The sequence below is a fragment of the Ambystoma mexicanum genome, chromosome 6q, assembly GCF_040938575.1.
Source record: "Ambystoma mexicanum isolate Mex_15411 chromosome 6q, UKY_AmexF1_1, whole genome shotgun sequence".
Lineage (NCBI taxonomy): Eukaryota > Metazoa > Chordata > Amphibia > Caudata > Ambystomatidae > Ambystoma > Ambystoma mexicanum.
The window spans coordinates 1,404,354,749-1,404,370,661 of NC_090937.1; the positions used below are offsets into that span (position 1 = coordinate 1,404,354,749).

The 15,913-nt window shown below is 46.1% G+C and overlaps 1 protein-coding gene and 1 pseudogene across 4 annotated transcripts in view; both read right to left on the reverse strand.

Moving 5' to 3' along the window:
* GRK4 (G protein-coupled receptor kinase 4) overlaps window positions 1-15,913 on the reverse strand; it is a 1,171,195-nt gene that overhangs the window by 341,852 nt on the left and 813,430 nt on the right. The gene's annotated exons all lie outside the window — the stretch shown is intronic.
* Window positions 1,118-2,520, reverse strand: LOC138515699 (elongation factor 2-like; annotated as a pseudogene).

The following is a 15,913-nucleotide window of genomic DNA, read 5'->3' on the forward strand; positions in this document are numbered from 1 at the left end:
GAGAAGCACCATTGACCTGTAAAGACTTACTTTTGTGAACCTTGGAAAGTAAGAAACCGAAGACCACGTACTAAGGCTGATCAAACCTGCAAAGCGTGTCGGAGGTACCCGGGCTCTCCCACGTTGATAACCAAGGCAGGGAGGAGCGATTGCCGCCATGGTATTGACCTTGGCTCCTACAACAAAGCGCCGCCAGAAAAGACAAGTCAGCTGGTGAGTCGGAGAGACCGATACCAAACCAGCTTGTGTTTTGAACCAAGGTTGCAAGCAGCAACGTTGTATGAAGAGAACAGTGTGTGAGGTGTTTGGGATGAGAAACATGAATATAATTGGAAGCCAAAAGGAAATAGTTTAACTTTGTAATTGAACATTGGGAGGCCAAGAAAAGATACCATACACAGAGTGGTCCGGCGCCACGTGGATGCTCATTTGAAAGTCTGTTAGGTATCCAACTGATGCAGAGTGTGAGAGAAAGACATATTGAGATCGAAGTCATCATGCAACGGGTCAATCTAAACTCTGTGCACAATCGAAAGACTTCAACAGTTTAATGTACATCACAATTGGTCTGAGCCCGGCTGAGGGAGACTAATAGAACAAAAGAAAAGGATCTGAACCCGGAAGAGGGGGATCCAGAGTGAACACCCAAATTGAATACTGACGAGAACGTTTGCATGTTTGTTGTACAGCAGGCCCTCTGCATCAAGAGACTTGCGAGAAGTAAAGAGACTTGAACACAGAAGGTCCTGAACTGGGAAAATGGACCTGTATCCTATTTCTGCAGAAACCAGTGTGTGTGCTTTGCTCGAAAGACCCGCCATGCCTCATGTTGAATATGTGGGTAAGAGAGGCCAAGGGCCCTAGCATCCTGACATATTTTGTGAACACTTCGTTCTTTTTCATGAACATTACCCCACATTATTTGTAAATTAGTGGTAAGGATTGGCAATAGTTTTTTTTTAGTATAGGCCCTTTTATTTTGACAAGACTCCACTAGGACTGCATTATTATTATTTGATGGTAGTAGCTTGCTGCCATCTGTATATTTAGATAGGCGTTTATCACACCATTGTGCAAGTTCAATAAACACCCTTGAACTGTGGTCACTTGTGTCTGTCTAACTGTTGATACCATGCTTCCTTACAACAGCCACACCCACCAAAGGACTCACGCTGAACTTCATTACTCTCAGGTTGTGGACATGTTGAAGGTGGTGAAGGTACCAGCTTTCACCAGGAACTGAACAACACCAAACAGTCCCATGAGGTTAACACAAGGCACATCTTTAAAGGGCTCTACATAACGTCCGATCATGAGAATGGTTCTCTAAATAGGCTTCAGGTACAACTCCTCCTTCTTGCCAGGAGTATAGTTTTGTCCTATGATTCTAACCTTCAAGCCAGTTGAAATCACACCATAGAACAACTCCCCCGCACCCCTAAAAGCATAGAAGTAGCCCTTGTCAGTTGTGGGGACCATTTTTTAGATGTTTATCATCAGGGGGCGTTTTGGATATCAACGCGCTTTATGCCAATTGCAGCCTCACTGTCAGGCAGTCCCTCGTACAACGATACTTCTGCACAATAACAGGGGAAGGCAAGTGACCAGTGATCATTTGAAGTAGGGCATCCCCAGCTGGCAACCACCACCTCATTACAGCGTAAGCAGCTGTTTGACTTCCTTCTGATTATCGTCACTGTCAAGCTTGATGTCCAGTTTCTCTAGCAGGTTAGCAGTCTCAGCTTTCTTGAAGTTCATGATTGCATCAAATATCTTGAAGATTGGGTGGAGGATCAGCTGACAGAAGGTCCCTGGTACCTTCTTTCCATCAGGACTGGTAGTCTTGCTGAACTTGCCACTTGCAGGATCAAAAAAGCTGTTACCCCATTGCTTTTTCATCAGGTCTTCTACTTTCTTAGCTCGTTCTGGAGCCCATCACACTTAGCTACAAACAGTTTCAAGGTGAAAGACCATCCATGCAGACTAGAACCAAAGCCAATGGTACTGAGGACTGGATTAATCATGATGTTGCCCATGGGGCCTGACTCCCTCTCTCATCATCAATACTGGGCACATTCTTTCTGCAATGGCCTGATGTAGCACTGTTTTCAGTTTGCACACAAACTCCAGATACACAATCAACAACCACCAGAGCACTATCTGTGGCACTGAGAACAGCCATTACTTCTGAGGAAATGTCAACGTGGGAGTCGATCAGATTGATGAGAAAGCCAGTACTAGCTTTACTCTGCTTAATGAAAGCCAAGTCATGCTTAGATAGGGCATAAAACAAATAAATGGCAGTTGCTTTGATGGTAATGCATCACAGTTGCTCATCCGTTCTTGTATCAGTGAAAGAAGTCTCCCCAGCCCTGCAGAGGCAATGATCCTAGCTTTGTTGACCAGGGAGTCTGTGAAAGTGGATTTGCGATGATCTACAGGCTCAATTACCGACATGTTACACATGTAAACCTTCTTGTCCATGATGGCCCGGATCTGATCTACGGTGAAGCTCACCATTTTGGCTGATGGATGTGAATTCTCCTCAGATCGGGAACAGGGAAGGGAGGCAGATCGGAACAGACAGGTGGAATAGCCAAGAAAGTAATTTTATTAGGTTCATCATGAGTTCCCTTGTAAACAGTAAAAGTGGTGGTAAATCCAGTTACCAGCACTTTTGGCGTTCCAGGAAAAAGTATGGATTGGAAGAAATAATGTTGCCGGTATTTCCAGCACCGGTATTTACAGCTCTGGAAATACCAGTGCCAATAATACCGGAAACAGAATATCCAACAGCAGAACAACCAGCGCTGGTATTACCAGCACAATGGTGTTACCGGCCGATTACAAGTTGGAAATGGCGGTAACACTACCATTTCTTGCCAGTAATACCAGCAAAATCAAGGCGGAGAAGCCTACACCTGAAAGCAGATGGTAAATGCATGCAGGTGATGGAAACAAGTCCACAGGTGCACCCAATACACCCAGGTGTGCCTAATGCACATAGGAAGAGAACAAAAGGGCCACATCTTTCCCAAGCATGCTTCCCTACACCACCATGCTACCACTGGTCTCAGTCATGTGAGGAAGACATGGTATCAAGTAGTAGACAGACAATGGATACACGTTTTGAAAACCTTTATTCAAAGTTTTAGTTGGGTTGGTCGAATTCCTAACTGGCCCTAACTCTAAAATGGGAGTAGCCTCGACCATTAAATAATAACAAACACGCCCAAGTCAGTCTGATCCAAATAAAAAGGCCTATACTAAAAAACCTAACCTTGCTCTCCTTCTCAAGACAACAAATGTGATGAGGGGATACAAAAAGGAAAATAGTGTGTCAAAAAGAAATGTCAGAATGGCTTCAGCACCAGCCCCCTTCCCCAGGTTCAACCCCACAAGGTCTAGAGAGATTCTTAATAAACAAAGGATAGGTGGATGGCACAGTTTCTTACACACTTTGGCTTAGTGGCACAGTTCAATCTTAGGCTCTCAATCTCTGGTGGTTCAATCACTTCCTTAGGCTTCACGTGCCTTGTCATCAATACTCAGTTCATATGCTCTTACAGTTCTGCACAGGCTTCCCTCTGCCGTGCTCAAGCCTGTCTTGATCTTCTTGGGGGTTTCCTTCCCCACGTTTTATCTTAGATCTCCTTCGCTGTCGAAGACTTTCAAAACGGCAAGGAATTTACATAAACATCTGCATGACCGCTTCGACCTCTCTTTCCATATTCCTTCAATAAACAAACTTCTCTTGCCGCACCAATGCCTCTTGGTTCTTGTAGTTCTTATACTCTCACTTGCCTTCTTGTCCTTTTCCAAAGTTCTTGAAATTTTACTTTTACCCCTTTGGCGTGTTTTACTTTTGCCCTCTTGGCATGTTTCACATTTCACATATTTAATTTTCCTCTTATTTAACTTGCTTTCCTTTGATCTCCTCTTGTTTTATCTTTCAAAAGTTCATAAGATTTCACAGAGACTTTCAAATGTGTGTATTCCTCTCGCAGGACCACTCTGCTACTCTGTATCCACTTCTTCTAACAATGGCTCTCTTCACTCGCGTTTTATCAGCACACACGCAATCTTCACCTTTCAAATCACATTCACTTTCCCTTTAACATCAACCAGGCTTTTGTTGTGCTCCGATAACTCACTGGTCATGTTAAGTTAATGTCTTACATCTTTCTTTCGCAGCTCAAGGCTGTTAACAATGCCGCCTTCTGCTCCTCCCAAACTCCACCGTTCACCCAGGAGGGTCGTGGGCCATTTCCTGGTACCTTGAAGGTTTCTTTCCTCTGCTCACTCAGCTCTGCCTTTCAAACACTCACGGCTTCCTAAAACCTTGGAAATCTTGCCTGGCTTTCTCTCGATCCTCTCCGTTGCTAATCAGCCCGCTGGCCTTCCAACTCTGTGAGGATGGACCCGGCGGGAACCAGGACACCCAGCGGGAAGAGCAACCAAAAACAGCTGAACAAACAGCCCCAACAGACCCAGTCGGGACTAACCCAGCCGCGATTGAACCCTCTGAACAGACACAGGAATAACCAAAGTTCAACAGAGAAGGATCAGCACTATACTTCAACAATGATTGCCACGTCCGAGATGGTTAAAAACCCCCTTCCCATTGCAGCAAAACATGCAGGAGTACATAGCCAGGTGAGCAACACCTCCCTTTCAGTAGTTCTAGATATGATAGAACAGCTGAAATAGTTGACTACGAGTCCCAGAGTTCCCACGTTACAGCAGGGCGCAGGCCATGAAGCCTGAAGTACCTAAAGAGACGTTTTGCTAAAATAAATGACCGACAGCACCTACCTTATGTACAGGATTGTAGCCCCTCCGGAGATGCAGGGGCGCCGGGTTGGCAGGAGAAACTGAGCAAGCAAGGGGCATGGCGGGTGTCGGGGAAGGAGCTGCAGAACGGGGACGAGAGAAGGGAGGGGTTCCAACAGAGGCGAGTGAGGGGATTGGAAACACCTGATGTTTGGAAGCGAGGAGCAGAGGGAGGTTTAAAAACTGCATTGAGTGAAACATGGTTGTTCTGTTTTCCAAGCAACCAGAGTCGGAGAGCTGTGAGGAGTGGATTGAGGACACCGCAGGATTTCACTGGCCGTACTAGAACTCTGAGGACCTGAGAGCGAGGAGGCCCTTACTCTCGAACCAATATCTAAGCAGGATGCCGGGCTACCTGTAAAAAGATCTTCACACCGCTTCCAGCTGAACATTGCATTTAATTTCCTTTTTCATTATACAGAAGAGTATAATTGTAACATGAATAAAGGTGTTTTGTTTAAAACTGACATCCGACTCTCACCTACTGTTTAACAGACTCCCACATCCTGGCTCGCTTCAGCCTCGAAGAGCTGTCCCTTCAAGCACCCATTCTCGCTCAGCTTCTCAAAATGTCTCCAATTTTCATCTTCCCCAAATTTCAAACATCCAAGTACCACAATGCGTCAATCCTGTTTTGCTCCCACTTTGCTAGCTCCCTTTTGGCAATCTTGGTAGCAAGGGTTTTTTAATGGGATGAAACTGAGGTCAGAGTCTCACCACCTGCCCCTCAGATGCCTGTGGTTCATTAGCTCACCCAGGGGACGAGCCCTGGCTTGGATACTGCCAGCAAACTCCAGCTTTCCCTGGTTTAGCTCCTTGGAGACAAGGCTCCCTCGCAACACTGCAGCCTCCCTTTTACATACAGGCTCAGTGTCTTCGCAGCGTGTCCTTCTCCTGGCTCTCAAGGGTTCTCTCAGATGCTGCTTTCTCCTCCTGGTCTTCACGATCCTTCCAGCATCTCCAGCTCGCTCAGTGTGTGCTTTCTGGCTCCACCTTTGATACTTGGTGGGAAAGTCAATTGGAGTCAGGTGGGAGTAGTTGTCCAGCCCTAACTGACTCTGCCTGAACTTATTAGTGGGACAACCTAGTGGTGATTGTAAATAGTTTTTCCTCTGTTTCTCAAAGTGTTCTTTTGATGTAATCTTCATGGCTCTCAGTCACCTCTTCTTCTCAGTGTTTGTTGGAATTGGGGAGGGGGAGTTAGAATAAGATTGACAATGTCTCCTGGAAGTCGATGGAGAATATTTTCGGGTATAATGAAAAACAGGGGAGCAGACGTCTTGTTGCTTAATGTGGGGATCTGTCGGGACTTAACAAAAGAAAGGTCTGGTATATTCCTATTACCACTATTAATAGTAATCCCTGGGTGTTGGTTTTCGCCTCCTTAGGTATTCTGGGGTTTTGGACTACCCCTATCTTAAGGAAAGGTTGTGGGGAGGAATGGGTCCTAAATGCAGATGGCCCATGAAGGTCACAGGGACTTCGTCCTTCTTGCCTTCTGTCCCGCTGGGATACCGCATCTCACCTTCCGGCTCCTTCTCTACCCAGGTGATCTTCCCTTGTTTTTCCACCCACAGGGTCTGGATCCAACAGCGATGTCCGTCCCCAGGTCATCTGAGAAGATGATCCCCGGGGAGATGGCAGGGAAAAGCCCTTATGTTCTGCACAGTCAGCATTCACATGCAGCTGCTCCAGGCCAACATAGAGCTGCAGGGGCTGGAGGACCACCACAGGGAACATGAGGCAGAGGATAGGAGGAAAATGAGGAGGAGACGCCACGCAAGGCATGAGCCCATACCCCGGGTAAAGGACTCGCAGTGAACCCACACTGACAGCCAGATCCTCACCCCATACCGCCTAAACAGAGAGACTATTGCAGATCTGCTGAACCAGACCCAGGACAACATAGGGAGCAGGATTGCCATCAGGACAGCCATACCACTGCTGGTAAATCTGCTGTCGGTCCTGCACTTTCTTGCCACGGCACGTGCCAGCACACTGAGCCAACTGCATGGCATCTCGCAGCCTGCTTTCACTAAAGTGCTGTGTCAAACAGAGAAACACTCCTGTGCTATGTGGGACGGCGCATTTCACTTCCTACCACCCTGGCACAGGTGAATGCCACAAAGGCAAGATTTTACACCATGGCACATGTTATGATGTATTTTCCCATGTACTTTCTCATTCTTTATTCTGCACGTTCTGTGTCCCACAACTCCCGTCTCCCTCTTTATCCTTCCCTGTCTTGTTCCTTTGTTCTGTCAGGAGTTTGGAACCCGACAACATTCCAAATTTGTTATGGATCAGTTCGTAGAATTTCTTAGTGACAGTGTAAGAGATGGCTTTATGGGGGTGGCTGCAGCCATACCTTACACCACTTACCTTTAATAAATGCCTGCATCTTGAATATCCAACCTATGTGGTGTCAGTCATTTAGGTACACATGCCCAATGTGGTAGCAGCCCTGTACTGTCTGCAGGAACCGGAAGCAGTGCCATTTGCTCAATGTCCAGGTCACCCGTGATGCCGACCTCACCATCACCCACTGCTGTGTCCACTTCCCAAGATTAACCCATGATGCCATGGTCCTGTGAAACAGCACGCTACTGGCATACATGAAGGGGCACAGAGACCAACGGATCTGGATATTGGCTGAGTACATGTTCCATCAAACAAAACTTGCTATACAAGTGAGATGCAATGGGGGGACCCCACACAGAGATTGCATGCCCCGACAAGCCCCTATTCATGCAGCACCCCCCTGTACACTCCACACATGACAGGCTGCAACCCACAGGAGTAGGACATGACTCCCGATGCAGCCATAGATGTACAAGCCATGCTTCCCCAACAGGCCAGCCAAACACACTGGACTACAGGTACAAGAATGCAGCATCATACATCCCACAACATGCATGGGCTGCCAACGGGTGGACCGGACCAAATGGGGGTGTCCAAAGTATGTCCTGGGGGTGCTCCAAGAGCCAGAGAAAAAGGACTTGGATGACAGTTCATAACACAACCAATGACCACGGTTGCCATCCATTCAAAGTAACACCACACAGTACAACAATACACAAGAAGATTAATTGCTCCAAAAAATTCTAATACTGAATAGCCTTCCCACCCCAAGTCACCATTGGTGCAAGCCCCTGGGGTGTCCTTTATGTAAAAGTCTGAATAACACAACAATATATGGAATGACGTTCTGCTAAACTGCAACTGAGGGACATGCCAATGGCTTTGACATGGCATGTACTCAGGTCACCATGTATATGAATCCATCATGGAATCCACACAGACGTCCTGCACATGTAACCCAGACTCCCATCAGGAACCATGTAACAGAGAAATGCTCACGCACACACCAAGGCATGCTGCCCTGTTAATTCTCGACCTTGAAAGCAATGAGTGTTGGCCGTGAGCTGTGTTTATGATGTACCATGACAGACTGAACACATCACCTGAGTAGTTGACTCCACATGCAAGGAAAAGAATCTGAAATATGTGTGCGACAACACATGGGACATGCATGCACAGACACTCTCGAAATGCTGCTGTTACAGTCAACGGATCCACAGACCACCATGATTTACATCTATGTTTCTTCCCCTTGCATGCGACTTTGGATACCCGCAGATTCCGTGGATAATGACTCCTCTTAGGAATCCCCAGGCACAAGAGGAGTGACATACATCTGTGCACATGTCCGGACTATGGCGTGTGTTGAGCACACCTTTGGCCTGTGAAAGGCTTGCTTCTGATGTTTCCACCGGTCTGGGGATGCGTTCATGCATCAAACCCGACAAAATGGGACAGATTGTGCTCACATGTGCAATGTTGCTTTCAGTAGAACATTTCCCTGCCCCCGGATTTGGACAGGACACCCCCGGGGATTATGACGCAGTGCCTGTGGGTGGCATGTATGCATACATGCACTGAGCGGGTAGAGGCCAGCCACTGGCGCCTGGCTCGCCAGGATCTGTTTGAATTTTTTTTTTTTTTTTTAAAGCCATCTCTTTGCACTCCCCTTGCACCTTTGTAAAGAATGTTCTCTCCCGTTAAACACTTGTACATCATAAGGAATGTCCGGTCATTGCTTCAAGTGAAAATAATTTTTAAGTAGCAATGTGCAACGACCTTCACCACAACATTCCACCCCAAAAACCCACCCTCAAAACACCCTCCCCAAACACCCTGTCACTTTCTGTGCCTCTTGGGCATGGGGCTCTTCACCAGGTCCTTACTTTTTATGCTATTATTTATTTTTGTACATTTATGATTAGCGCACAAAGCCCACAGGCTTCTAGGCGCTAGTTACAAAGGGGTTGTTACCATAGTGAGAGTCAATTGAAAAGGTAGGTTTTAAGGTGTTTCCTGAAGGTGTTATAAGACGGTTCTATTTGTAGGTGGGTGGGTAGCTCATTCCAAACGGTGGGAGTCTGAGCAAGCAAGCTTGCACCCCCCGCTATTGTCCTGCTGAATCTTGGGGTGATGAGGCGATGTTTGTATATTGATCTGACCAGTGTTTTTTGATTTTATCCGACAGATATTGGGGTGCTTCGTTGGCGATGCAGCAGTGGTTAATGGAGTGTCTTAAACTTGATTCTATCCTTGACCGGGAGCCAGTGGGCAGCCTTTCTGGCTTCCGAAATGGGGTTGTGCCTATCAACGTCCAATGCTGCCCGGAGGGCATTGTTCTGAATTGTCTGAAGTTTAAGCAGGTTTTTTTCAGACGTGCCACACAGTAATAAATTGCAGTAGTTACCTATTAGTGCACATGCAATTTCCAGCAGATTTCAGGTAGTGAGGAAGGGCTTACTAGCATTGATGAGTAGCCTGAAGTGGAAGCAATGTGGTTGACCTGTTGGGTCATGGTGAGAGAGGATTCCAGGTAAATGCCCAATGTCTTCACAGAGGATGCTACCGGTATCATGTGGCAGTCAATGGTGAAGGATTTGTAGGAGTCTGGGAGTTTAGTTAGCTGGGATGGTGGGCCAAGGATGAGAATCTGTTTTTTCGTCATTTAGGCAGAGGCTGTTAGCGGCCATCCAAGTTTGGATGGTTTCGTAGATGTAATTTATCCGGAAGATGTTGGCGAAGTAGTCGTCGGTGAGGGGGATGAGGATTTGGGTGTCATCAGCATAGTTGGTGTAAGAAATGGGAAGGGAGTCCAGGTGGTCAAAAAGGGGTTTAGTGTATACATTATAGAGTGTATGAGAGACACAGGAGCCTTGAGGTACATTGCAAAGGGGTGGGGGTAGGGGTGGCAACAGCTGCCCCAGCGAAGACTCTAGAGGTCCTGTCGGCTAGGAAGGAGGCAATCCAACTGGTGGCTGCGGGAGAGAAGTAGGCAGAGTGAGTGGGCTAGGATCTCGTGGTCAACAAGGTCAAATGCTGCTGAGAGGTCAAGTAGTAAGAGGAGGGAGAGGGAGCCCTGGTTGTTGGCGATGTCAAGTTGATTCTTTAGGTCTAGGAGGAATGTTTCCGTCCCATGATTTGGGTGAAAACCTGATTGTCGGACACCCAGAACATGGTGGGATTCTAGGAATGATTGGATCTGCAGATAGGGGACTCTCGATGATTTTCAGGAGGATAGGGACTGTGGGGATTGATCAGTAGTTGATGAGATTTGCAGGTCGAGAGAAGTTATTTTTTCGCAAAGGGGCGATCCACGATTGTTTGAGTGAGGCCGGGACTGTGCAGGAGGCAAATGATGTGTTAATGATGGTGACGATGAGGGGAAGGAGGGGTTCGTCACATTCCTTGACCACCGAGGCCAAGCATACATCTCCCTTACAGCGGGAAGGCTTGAGGCTGTCGATGATGGTAACAAGGATGGTGTTGCTGATCGGCTGGAAGTGAAAGGCGGGGATATCCGTGAGGCCATGGGAAGTTAGGGTGGGCTGTGCTAAACTTGGTAGGGCGCTCTGCTTGCTATGAGTTTTGTTTGTAGTTGCACAATTTTGCCTGTGAGGGTGTCTTGGATATTGTTGCACCAGGCGTTGTCTTTAGTGATGGAAAGGGGCAGAGGGATTGGGGACTCTAGTTCCTTAAGGATGCAGAATAATTTGCGGGAGCTAGAGGCAGCTTTAACGATTCTCTCGTTGTATGTAGTGGTTTTAGCGGCTAGGATGGATTGGTGATATTGGTGGGAGGTGTTGGACAGGTAGGCTTTGTTATCAGAGGATGGGCCCTTATGCCAAACAGCCTTGGCTGCTCTCTTGGAAGCTCTAATGGATCGAAGGCAGGGGGTGAACCACGAGTTGAGATGTGCTGCATTTTTAGTTTTGTTTGCTTTGAGGGGAGCTAGCTGGTCAATGGTGTGAGTAGCAAGATGTGTAGTGTTCTACTAAGGAGGTAGTATCAGAAGTCTGGGGGACGGGTAAGTCGAGAAGCAGGATCATCCGATCACTGGTTAATTTACGTGAGCAATCGGCCAGGATGGGCAGCTGGCTGATCACAGGTTTGGGTGGTGTAGCCGGTGTGGGAATGGTGAAAAAGATTTGTGGTGATCGGACCAAGCGCATGGATTGTTGGAGATTATGGCGATGTTGCTGTTTTGATCGACAAGCCAGTCTAGGATGCAACCATGGGAATGTGTTGGTTGGGTGATAGGTTGGGTGCACCCTAAGGCATTCAATAAGTTATTAGGGTGGTGGCTTTGCCTAAATTGATGTCCCCCTAGGAGAAGTAGTTGTGAATTAGGTTTGACGTTTGAGGAGATGAGTTGGGTAAGGTCATCCTCAAAGGTATGGATAGGGCCTGGAGGCCGGTAGATGAGGTGGATAGTGGTATTGTGGGAGCATTTAAGTTTAACTGAAAGTAGTTCACAGTTTGCTATAGGGAGGGTTTTGATGGCATGCAGGGGGAGCACCTTGTAGATGAAGGCGACTCCACCACCTTTTTTGTGTGATCTATCACAACGTAGCATAATGTAGCCGGCTGGAATGGCTAACGATAGGAGTGGCCCAGATGCCGGGGTTAGCCAGGTTTCTGTTAAGGCAATGATATCTACATTTTCGGCAGTGATAAGCTCAAGTATCTCATGGGCGTGGGCTGTCATGGATCAGGTATTCAGAAGGGCGCACTGGATAGGTTTGGTGAGAGACTTGTTGAGGGCAGTGGGGGGGGTTAAGTGGCATGGTGGTAGGGTGAGTATTCAGGGGTGGCGCCTGGCCAGGAGTTGTGCAATATTGGAGGTTGGCATTGCGTAACCCCAGGCAGGGGAACAGAGTACCAAGAGGAGGGTGGTCATTCGAATGGCCAGGTAGGTCGTTCGTTCACACATGCTCTGTGGGCGGGTTAGTATATGGGGCATATGAGGTAGTACGTCCTCGAAAGCCTCTGATGAGAACCGAATGATGAAATAGACTTATTCTTATTCAAGGCTAACAATGGGCTAATGAATTACACTAGAGTGGTCACGTTTAAGGAAGTATATGTGTTCAAATGACTCTGAACAGTTAAAGGACAATTCTAAAGCAATGCGAGCTAGTGAAATTATGAGAACGTTTTCTGCAAGTAAGCAGCCGAGGGGAGCAGTGAAGTGTGAGCAAAATGACGAATTGAAAGTTGAAACTGCATTTGAATCTTCCAAGTTTGAATAACCCAACAATCTTAAATTACAGCGATAAAGTGCTTGGGTATGGGTAACTGGTTGCACGACCTGTAGTGGGTGGACCGTGCGGTCTGTCAACTGCACCTAGACCAGGGAGCCCAAACAAGATGAAAAGAAACTGTACAAGCAACCGAGAAACCACCAAGAGCGGAATATTGATTTTGAATCAGTGCAACAAGCTTGGGGAAAGAGAAACCTAAGCTTTTACTGAACACAGATTATTGGTGAAGCAAGACGAAGAGCTAAGCTTCTAGGGAGCATTATCTTTTGGAACGTTGCTGGGTAGCAGCCCCTGCAGCTTGAAGGAAGAACCCTGAGCCTTTTTGGAACATTGTTTTCTGAACTAGTGCTTGAAACTTGAGCAAGGGAATCCTGAGTTTCTTGGGAACATTACCTTTAGAACATTGTGTCGTGAATCCATGCTTAAAACTTGGGGAAGGGAATCTCAAGCTCTTTTGAAACCTTGTTTTGGTGAGCCAGTATCTATAGCTTGGGGAAAGAGCCCTGAGCTCCTTTTGAGAACATTGTCTTTGGCCCTGTATCCTGAACTTGGGGAAGGGAGCTAGAGTGCGCCTGACTTTAATTTGGACACTATTTCAAGTTAGAATATCCCTGCACTGCATTTAGTTATTAGACGTGAGGGCAAGCATAGGTTTTGATACAGACAGACATTTGTTTCAGACTTCTGGATATAGACGTTCCTTAGTTTTTTTTATGTAGGGCAATCCCCACCGTAGCTATAGGGCAAGTTCAGCGTTACACCCATCCTGACATTTTGAATAAAGGTTTTCAAAACTGTTACATCTGTTGTCTGTCACATCTCTTGATACCATGCCTGTCTCGCAGCCAGAATAAAAATTAAAACTAATGTAAGATCCTTAACCTGCCTCCTAATTCATTATGTGACATTTTAGACCAGACATTGGTTAGCAAATCATGTATACCTCTAAATCTCTTTTGCACTGGAATCTAATAAGTTCCTTATTGATATTGATTCCCAGACCAAGAGCATACTGGACAATCCATCAAATATTAAAATGTCAATTAAGACCACTAAATATTTCCATTTCAAGATACAGTTTATACTATGAGTACGGGACACTGGACTGCACAGACATTTTGGCACTCTTCCAAGATACCATATTCAACTGCCTGACTCTTCCTTCCGCTATGTCTGTTTGAGGTTTCGATTGAACCTATTGAGCACTCTACAAAGAAGGGGTCCAATTTGAGGCCTGAAATCATCTAAAAATATCCCGTAATATATCCTCTAAGAATTTGACATTTGAACAATTTTCTAAATGCACTCTTCCTTCCTATGGAGAGAGACTAATAAGCGGGAACTGAACCATACTCACCATTGCTTTTGATCATTTGTTATCAAGATTCATGAGTGACTACGCGAAAATGTGTATGCTTAATTCTTTTTATATCCCTATATCGTGTAATTTAATTTAATGGCATTGCATCCTGATGCGCAGAATTAATTCTCTGTGTCTATAGCGTTAGGCGTCCCTGGAGGGATGCAATGCAATTAAATGACAGGTTTGATTCTTGGAAGATTGTTTCAAAGTCTATTTGCAGTGTAATTCTATTTTCGTCCTGCCTGTTGATGTGGCTGGGAATCAATTATGAACAGGAAACTTTGGGTCCTGTACATCTATAGGAATGCCCAAGACGGTAGCAGTCTGTCTCTGGGAGGTAATGGATTACCCTTTCTTTAAATAAGAGCCAGTGAGGGATATTAAAGAAGAAATAGATGAGACCACTTGCCACTACGAATGGTCTGCCATTAGACTGTGTGTTGCAGTGTATGGTCCTATCTGATCATGGAAATACCTCATGTTTTGTATTGTATTATTTATGTAGATAGGGGCATCACTTCATATTTATGTATGTAGGTGTTTGTAAAAAGACATGTTAACACCGTTAGCATTTTGTAATAAATGAATTCAATGTGATTAGTTTTCTTTCTGTTATTGTTTTTGTCCTTGTACTTTAATGTGATTTGATCAATGTTTTTTTTAATTGTATTAAACATTGTCCCTGTGATACACCCTCCGCAGCTAACTTTGTGGGAAAGTTTCAACATTCTGTATGTGTGTTGAGGGATCCGTCAGTGAGCAGGTTGTAGGAATTTTCTTTTAGTGTACACTTTTCTGGGGTAGAGTTGATGGTTCTTTTTTGGCATAAGGGGGGTACACTAATAAGGATGGTTTGTACTCTGGTAGTGTGCAGGCATGATATGTGGTACTTGCAGATGAGTGGGTACCACTTGGATGTTGGGTCAGGGGACCACCCAAATATATAGGGGTGTGTTCTCCACAGGTGCTCTTGCACAGGGTTTGGCCAGAACCCATCTGTGAGGGTGCCTGCACTTGCAATGGTATTTTTGATTGTCCCCTCAAGTTGGAGGTATCTGGTATTTGAGATGGTTCTAGAGCTCATTATGGACTGGTTAGGTGGTATGTCGTAGTGATATGGTGTGCAGATGAGGTGTCATCCTGCCATGGTTGTTCAGACAGGTGTCAAAGTACCTTCCTGGCATGGTTGTAGGGAGATGGGTGAGAGCTTTGCCCAGTAGGATTTATATTGTGCATTAAATATTAGCTGTCACTCAGAAGGGAAGCAGTAGTAAGCAAGGCCCAGTAGTGTGGGAAAAGTGTAGGTAGGGTGTCTTATGCCCCAACATGTTGGGTAGCACAGGTGTTTCTTACCTGGTGTGAAGAGGTAGGATGTTCGGGATGGTTTCTGCTGGGGAACCATACTAAGAGGCTAGTTGGATAAGCCAACCTTTTATCTGGCATCCCCACGGCTTCTTGTAAAGAATGTGGTTTTGTATTGGTCTTTCTCCCTTTCTCTCGATGTTTGACCCCATGAGTCTGGCTGGCCAGCAGGCTAGGACTGGGATTGCTGTTTGTTTTCTTCCTCTCAGAAGGATGTGATGGTAATCTGGTATGTTTGGTTGTGTTCTCTCTCTTGTAACAGTGTCAGGGAGGTGTTCTGTCCTGGATGTGCCTTTGGTGTATCTGTCGTGCAAAGGGAGGGGTGTTGTATCTGGCGTGGATTGTGTGTGTTGTGGAGGAGAGGGAGGTGTGTTATATCTCATGCTAGTCACTGGTCCTCCCTGGCTGCTGCTGGTAGAATGTCGGTGCATGTGAATGAATGACAGCTCAGAGAAAGTTGGCTAAATGTGATGTATGTATGTTCCATGAATGCCAGTTAGACCTGAGCTGTGAGTGCCTGAGGATGGACAGGTGAGTTTCTCCCCCAATGTACCTGTAAAGAGTAACTGGAACTACAAGCAATAAAGTAACTTAAGTGTACCTCCGGGCTCTGTAGTTATTGCTACATCTTGAGTAACTACAGTATAATCTTCGGTTTAATAAAAAGCTATGGCATCATTCATAGCGATCAATTCTACCCTAGCGGATTTCCATGATATATATTTTCTGAAAG